The following is an 8,431-nucleotide window of genomic DNA, read 5'->3' on the forward strand; positions in this document are numbered from 1 at the left end:
TAAAGTTGTTTTTGTAAATCTCAAACAGGCATGCAATTGAAAAAAATTTTATTTTCCAGTTTTATGAAATGATAGAGGAATCCATGGAAACAATATTTTTTGGTTGAAGGGTTTTAGTTCACCACATCTTAGCTGTTTGAACAAGTTTTTGGAACTTTCTGGGCCTACATATAAAGCTTGGAAGAAATAATGAGAATCTCTTGATTTTCGTGGCTTCATGGTGCATATCTTGATTTTGTCAGTAGTATATATGGAAGTCAGATATACTTTTCTCACAATGGTTCCAATACTAAAGTCCTGTAGCTATTTCAAATAATCAATCCCATAGTCTACAAACTGTCCTTACAACTATACATTGCCAGTTAGTCATTACACCCCACACACTCAACCTTCTCTGGGTCAGAAAATTAATTTCTTCTGGCTTTGGGGGGTATTGTTAAAAGTAATTTGTATGACAGCCTATTGTGTTCACTTAATACTTTACTTCAAGAAAATCATGTGCCTTTCAGTGTATTTGTGTTGCATTGTGAATGAGAAGGGATGGGGCAATATGCTTCCTCTGAGTAAGATACACAGTGCAGAAACAGAGAGGCAGAGAAAATCAAGCTAACATTCCTTATTCTCCTGACATTTCAGGAGAGGGAAAATCAATATGGAATAAAAGTTTCTGTGAATATTTCGTTTATTTTACCTTGATCTTAAAGACTGGAGAAACTTCCAAGACTTTAGAACCCAACTTTAAATTTCACAGGGAGACACATAGAACTATACAAACAGACAACCAGATTTAAAATGCAATTACTAGTGAAAGCTGTTTGGGGGGCTGGAGCAATAGTATAGCAGGTAAGGCGTTTGCCTTGCACGTGGCTGACCCGGGTTCAATTCCCAGCATCCCATATGATCCTCTGAGCACTGCCAGGGGTGATTCCTGAGTGCAGAGCCAGGAGTAACCCCTGTGCATTGCCAGGTGTGACCCAAAAAAGCAAAAAAAAAAAATAGCTGTTCGGAAAATAGGGTGATTAGCATGTTAGTCTGTGTTTGCCACCTTTTTCTAGGTACAATTTCTGCCTTTCTCTTGTTGGCTGATTTCAGGTGGGATTTGCCAACGGATGGAGGAATTAGCCCAAGGTAGGAGAGAGAGAGGGGGCTTTAATTCTCTACTGTGCCCTGAGACAGTGGCAGAAACCACCTTCCTCAGGACTGCAGCTCTTGGTGGGGAGCCCTACTCCCCAGTCATCATTTCCACTGGGCTGAAGGAGCATCTTTGCCATCCCATCTCTCTCAACTGATGAGTGAGAAGAGGACTTGGGGTGAATCACCAAACCACTTTTGTTTCTTGTGCCTCTGTGAGAAACGAGGTATTGATCACACCACTGTAAAAAGACTCTTAACATGTCTTCTCTCCTTTTTTCCTCTCTCTCTCTCTTCTCTCCTTCCTTCCTTCCTTCCTTCCTCCTTCCTTCCTTCCTTCCTTCCTTCCTTCTTTCTTTTTTTTTTTGCTTTTTGGGTCACACCCAGCGATGCTCAGGATTACTCCTGGCTTTGCACTCAGGAATTACTCCTGGCGGTGCTTGGGGGACCATATGGGATGCCGGGGATCGAACCCGGGTCGGCCGCGTGCAAGGCAAACGCCCTACCCGCTGTGCTATCGCTCCAGCCCCATCTCTCTCTCTCTTTCTCTCTTCTCTCTTTCTTTCTTTCTTTCTTTCTTTCTTTCTTTCTTTCTTTCTTTCTTTCTTTCTTTCTTCTTCTTTCTTTCTTTCTTTCTTTCTTTCTTTCTTTCTTTCTTTCTTTCTTTCTTTCTTTCTTTCTTTTTTTTATTTTGCTTTTTGGGTCACACCCAGCGATGCTCAGGGGTTACTCCTGGCTTCGCACTCAGGATTAACTCCTGGCGGTGCTTGGGGGACCTATATGGGATGCCGGGGATCAAACCCGGGGTCGGCCGCGTGCAAGGCAAACGCCCTACCCGCTGTGCTATTGCTCCAGCCCCAACTCTTTCTTTCTTTCTCTCTCTCTTCTCTCCTCTTTCTTTCTTTCTTTCTTTCTCTCTTCTCTCTCATTCTTTCTTTCTTTCTTTCTTTCTTTCTTTCTTTCTTTCTTTCTTTCTTCTTTCTTTCTTTCTTTCTTTCTTTCTCTCTTCTTCTCTCTCTTCTCTCTTTCTTTCTTTCTTTTCGTTTCTTTCTTTCTTCTCTTTCTTTCTTTCTTTCTTTCTTTCTTTCTTTCTTTCTTCTTTCTTTCTTTCTTTCTTTTTTTCTTTCTCTCTTTCTTTCTTTCTCGGTCTCTCTTCTTCTTTCCTTTCTTATTTTCTTCTCTCTTTCTTTCTTCTCCTCTCTCTGCTCTTTCTCTTTTTCTTTCTTTCTTGTCTTTCTTTCTTTCTTTCTTTCTTTCTTTCTTTCTTCTTTTCTTTCTTTCTTCTTTCTTTCTTATCTTTCTTTCTTTCTTTCTGTCTCTCTTTCTCTCTTCTTTCATTCCTCTTTCTCTCTTTCTCTATCTTTTATCTCTCTTCCTCTCCCCCCCCTCTCTCTCTCTGTCTCTCTCTTTCTCCCTCTCTTCTTCTTGTGAGGATTTTTTTTTCGGTTTTGGGCCTACCTGGCAATGTTCAGGGTTACTGCTGCATTCAGGAATTACCCCAGATGGTGCTCAGGGGACCATATGGATGCCAAGGATTGAACCCACATCAACCATGTGCAAGGCCACTATCACTCCAGCCCCAAGGTGTCCTCTTTTGACCTATTAAGAAACAAATAGGTCAAAATAGGTTATGTTTGCTGATGTTCTAATTAAGGGATAATAATTAGAAAAAGGACAAATATAAGTAACATCTGGAATTTTACTTTGCATCCCTAAACTTTCTAGATTATTTTGGCTATATTCAATTGATCCATATCTTTTTCCCCACAAATTTTATTAATGCCCTCCTGACTCCAAGGACTGAATCAGGTGTTTTAATTTTTATAATAAACCTAACATATATAGACTTTATATATAGACTTACTCTCAGTAAAGAATAATGGAATCCTACTTCCACATCATCAACCAATCTAAACAGTTCACTGTAGAAATAAATCCTGATATGAATAATTCTCTAGGAGTTAACTTCCTTGTACATTAACATCAGAAAGAGAAGCTGGTCTGAATGAAGAAGTTACCATTTTGACGTCAGTATTTATTTGCTGTTATCTAATTTACAATTCAGAACCTCAGGTAGACAGCTGTAAATAAGAATTGTCCACAAGCTTACTTGGGAAAATGGCGGCTGTTTCGGTGTACCAGCCTCCGGTTGAAGGTTTCTTTTTTGATGATTGCCACAGAAATGCCTTCTAGGAAGCCGGCTTTGCCAAGAAAGGATACAAGCTCTCAACAGCCGGGAAAACCAGCACTACCATAGCGTGGGTGGTCTGCAAAGATAGCATTGTTTTTGGAGCAGATACTAGAGCAACTGAAGGGATGGTTGTTGCTGACAAGAACTGTTCAAAAACCCAGTTTATACCACCTAACATTTACTGCATGGTTCTGGGACAGCTGCAGACAGCCATCACGACCCAGCTCATTTCTTCCAACTTGGAGCTCCACTTCCTCTCCACTGGCTGCCTTCCCAGAGTCGTGACGGCCAATCAGATGCTGAAATAGATGCTTTTCATGTACCAAGGTTACATTGATGCTGCCCTAGTTTTAGGGGGAGGAGATGCTACTGGACCTCACCTCTATAGCATCTATCCTCATGGATCAACTGATAAGATGTCTTATATCACGATGGGTTCTGGCTCCTTGGCAGCAGTGGTTGTATTTGAAGACAAGTTTAGGCCAGATGTGGAGGAGGAGGAAACCAAGAAGCTAGTGACTGAGGCCATCTCAGCTGGCATTTTCAATGACCTGGGCTCAGGGAGCAATATTAACCTCTGTGTCATCAGCAAGAGCAAGCTGGACTTCCTGTGCACCTACACCGTGCCCAACAAGAAGGGGACCAGGTTTGGCCGATACAGGTGTGAGAAAGGGTCCACTGCTGTTCTCACCGAGAAAGTTACTCCCCTGGAGATTGAGGTATTGGAAGAGACAGTTCAAACCATGGACACTTCCTGAATGGCTGGGTTGGTGACAAGGGGTGGGGGCATTGGGGCTCCCTTGTAAGATGTTACTTTGGCTGTAGCTTGCTGAACGAAATGAAATTCAATAAAATTGGTATATAAAAAAAGAATTGTCCACAAGAAATGCAATAAAAGTTACATATGCAATTAAAATTTTTCAAATAGTCACATTTTGAAAAATTAAAGTTAAAATTACTATATTTGATTTAATTCAGCATAACCAAATTATTACCTCAATGTACAAGCAGCATAAAAATTACCAGGCCACTTTAATTTTATAATTTTACCTTAAAATCTCAAGATCTACAACATGGAAAGTATCATGTTGAGTGAAATGAGTCAGAAGGAAAGAGACAGACATAGAAAGATTGCACTCATATGTGGAATATAATGTAGCAGAGAGGTACAAGCTTGCAATGATGCAACTTCTGGCAGAAATTTCTCTGGAGTTAGTCATTAAAATACTAAAATACAGAAATCCAAAATCTCGCGGCTGCTATTGTGGCCACACGACCTCACATCTCTTCATTCTCAGCAATGGAAAACAAATTACCAAATGCTTCTTTTCCAGCAGGTTCGATTTTGGGCGGGGAAACTCCAAACAATAATAGTGAGTTTTCTTTTTTGTTGAAATATGAATGTAATCAAAGTAAAGAGAAAGCAAAGTGAAATCTATCAGCTACACAGGTGGGGTGGAGGGGCTAGGGGGGTGGGCGGGGTGAGGGGGAGGTTTACTGTGGTTCTTGGTGGTGGAATATGTGCACTGGTGAAGGGATGGGTGCTCGAGCATGGTATAACTGAGTCTTAAGCCTGAAAGCTTTGTAACTTTCCACATGGTGATTCAATAAAATAAATAAATAAATAAATAAATAAAATCTCAAGATCTAGTGTGTATATTATGCTTTATAGTGTCTCATAATTTGAACATTTTTCCATATTTCAAGCACTCAATGAACATATGTTAATATAGCAGAGAATGTTGGATAGCATTACTCTGAATAATTAATGCTTAGTGAAACAAGATTTTGAACTTTACATAAATTTATGTTGTAGGAACTGGTACTTTTGCTTTATATTTTGTATTGGAGATTTATTTGTGATGATGCAGGTATGTGATTTCATTCTCATTGTGATATAATATTCATTCCATTGTGTAGCTAGAAAACACAGCTTTATTCTTCTACTTTTAAAAACTGAAAGAACAGGGACCCTCTGCGCCTAAAGACTTTGATTCCAGAGACCTAACACTTTCGGGCATCCATCGCAGCTTCTAATAACAATGCACTGGGACTGCGAACTGGGTTATACAATTTCTGGTAGAATTTTCCCTGGACTTTATACAGAAATCCAAAACCGCGCGGACGCTGCCGTGTCTGCGTAACTTAACATCCATAATTGTCAGCTATGTGAAATGGTTCCTTTTGAACAGGTCTGACTTGGGGGGGAAACTCCAAATGATAACAGTAAGTTTTTGTTGAAATATTGAAGGTTATTAATGTAGCAGCCAAATCTCTGGACTGTGAACTAAGCAAAAGCCCCACGCCGGCCAATGCGGCGTGGCGTACACCATACTATGAGGCGTGGGAAGGGGGATGAAAGGGGGGAAAAAAAGGGAAAAGGGAAAAGGAAAAAAAAGAAGAGTTATGTACTTGTAGCAGTGGGGCTACATATCTCTTCATTCCCAGCAACGGAAAACTAATTATCAAATGCTTCCTTGGTAGTAGGTCTGTCTCTCTTGGGTGGAAATTCCAACAACTATAGTGAGTTGTATGTTGAAATATGGAACATAATCAAGGTAAAGAGAAAATGAAGTGAAATTCATTAGTTATACAGTAGGGGGTAGGGGGTGGGGGCGGGGGGTATACTGGGGTTTTTGGTGGTGGAATATGAGCACTGGTGAAGGGATGGGTGTTTGAATATTGTATAACTGAGACATAAACCTGAGAACTTTGTAACTTTCCACATGGTGATTTAATAAAAAGTTTAAAAAAAACTGAAAGAACATTAGTTTATATTATGTAGGGTTCATGTATACAATCTTATAAATTAATATCTGTATATACAACTTATTATATTTGTCACCATTATTCTAAGTTTCTTTCATCACCTTAATGTCCTTTACTGCTGATAAATTTTCACATATTTGTTGGCTTCTTTCAACATATATTCATGTATATGTTTGAGGTTGCATAGTTATGGCAGTATTTGTTGGTAAAGTTATCCAAAAGTAAAGTTGTATTATGCAGGGTTTATGTATATATAAATATCCTCAGTTATGGCATACTATTGATCCAGTGGATTATACCATTTACCATTGGAAATGGAAGACAAATTTTCTAGTTCTATATCCTATTTAACATTTGGAACTGTTATACTGATGTTTTTATATTTATTTATTTAATTAATTGGACTGGAGCTATAGCACAGCAGGTAGGATGTTTGCCTTGTACACGGGGCCGGCCCAGTTTGATTCCCCCATCCCTCTCGGACAGCCCGACAAGATACCGAGAGTATCTCGTCCACATGGCAGTGCTGGCAAGCTACTCGTGGCATATTTGATATGTCAAAAACAGTAACAAGTCTCACAATTGAGAAGTAACTGGTGCCTACTCAAGCAAACCGATGAACAACGGTTTGCTACAGTGCTACAATTTAATTAATTAATTAATTAATTTTTCTGAAGTTTTGTAAACTCAGAGGCCAAGTTCTGTGCTCAGAGTGATTCCTGGTGCTGCTAAGGGGACCGACCAGGGGTCCAAATGGGGGTCAGTGTGATGCAAGGCAATTGGTAATACCTGGTAATACCTCTCCAGCCCTTAGTAGGCTGTTTTTTAAAGTAATCTAGGCTTGTCTCTTTTAGCCCTCATTTCTGAGGATATTTTCACTGCATTGTGAAATTTATGGTTGATAATTATTTTTTTTCAGTTACATTTCAGAAATATTTGTCCATCTATCTTTTAGCCTGGTGTCTAAGAAGTATTATAGACTTTTCCCCCAGGACTGGAGGTACTCATGCCATCGTTGCTGTATGCTGTGACAGCTCAGTTTTGTTACTCAGGCCTCTGGGGTAGAAGAGAAAGAGACTTCTCTTCACAGTGTCCAGGGTCTTTTGTTCTGCTTCTTGGATAAGGGGGTAAAAAGATGGGCTGATTTGACAGATGTTTGATTCAGCCCTCGCTTGAATCTGGGATATAAAATGAAGGTCAGAAAAATTCTTTCTCAGAACCAGTACTACAATATTAAGTTTCAATTTCCCTTCCTAATATTTCAATTAATATTAAATGCTCCACATTCCTGAGTAATGCTTCTGTCATGATTTCTTTTGTTCAGACTTTTTACTTGCAGTTAATGGGAGAGATGAGGTGCAGTACACTTATTCCAAATTAGTGAGAACTGGAAGTAGGCCACATTAATTAATTTTTCAATGCTGAACCAACCTATATCTTCCTTGGATAAACTGTTACATAGCCATGAGATATTACTCTTGATATAATCATATTTTCATATCATAATATCCTATATGTCAACATTTATATTTTGCCAGATTCACACAGAAATCTACAGACTTAGAATTGCTTTCTCATTGTTGTTCTTGAATAAACTCATGTTGGTGGCAAAATAATGGCTGCTTATTTGCTTGAAGTGAACAATGTAAATGACAAGGGATAATAAGTAATAATTAGTTATTAGCTCTGCCTCTAAGCTCTGACCTTGTCCCCTCAGAACTGAGACAAAACCAGTTACACATTTTGGATCTCTCCCCCTCAATTCTGTTTCAGAACTGTTCCAGCTGTTTGGGCAACAATTAAGGCTCTGCTATTGCCCAAGGTCACAAACTCCACCCAAAGTAGATGAACAAATGAAGAGACCGAGCAACTGACAACACAAAAACATAGGTTCACTGAAAAGCAGAGCTCTCTCAATAAAATTATAATTTGAAACTCATGGGACATAAAAATATCTAGAAGATACATTAAAAAAATTTAAAATTGTGACCATATGCCTCCAGATCTGGAGCCAGGCTGTCTAATCTGGGGCAATCTGGAGGAGGGCGGGTAAGTTCCTCTCCCTGCTCCAATTGAGCCCTGGTAGCTAAAAACCTCCAGTACTCAAGCACCGCCATACACAAGACGATTCTCACAGGCTCGGACAGCCTCATCCACGAGCGAATCTACTGAAAAACCCAGGTGTGCAGGACTTGTGACTGAAATCTCCAGGCTTGCAGTCAGGAATAGGCGACCTCCCCCCGACCTTCCTGTGCTTCTGTTAGCCTGGCAGTCACATCCAGGAACTGCCTCTGGTGCCATCTAAGATAATTAATGTCCAATGATTCAGAGATGCACAAA

The 8,431-nt window shown here is 39.8% G+C and overlaps 1 pseudogene; it reads left to right on the plus strand.

The window, feature by feature from the left end:
- Nucleotides 1-3,249: 3,249 nt before the first annotated feature.
- Nucleotides 3,250-4,080, plus strand: LOC101556230 (proteasome subunit beta type-7-like; annotated as a pseudogene).
- Nucleotides 4,081-8,431: the final 4,351 nt, after the last annotated feature.

This window comes from Sorex araneus, chromosome 1, assembly GCF_027595985.1.
Source record: "Sorex araneus isolate mSorAra2 chromosome 1, mSorAra2.pri, whole genome shotgun sequence".
Taxonomy (NCBI): Eukaryota; Metazoa; Chordata; class Mammalia; order Eulipotyphla; family Soricidae; genus Sorex; species Sorex araneus.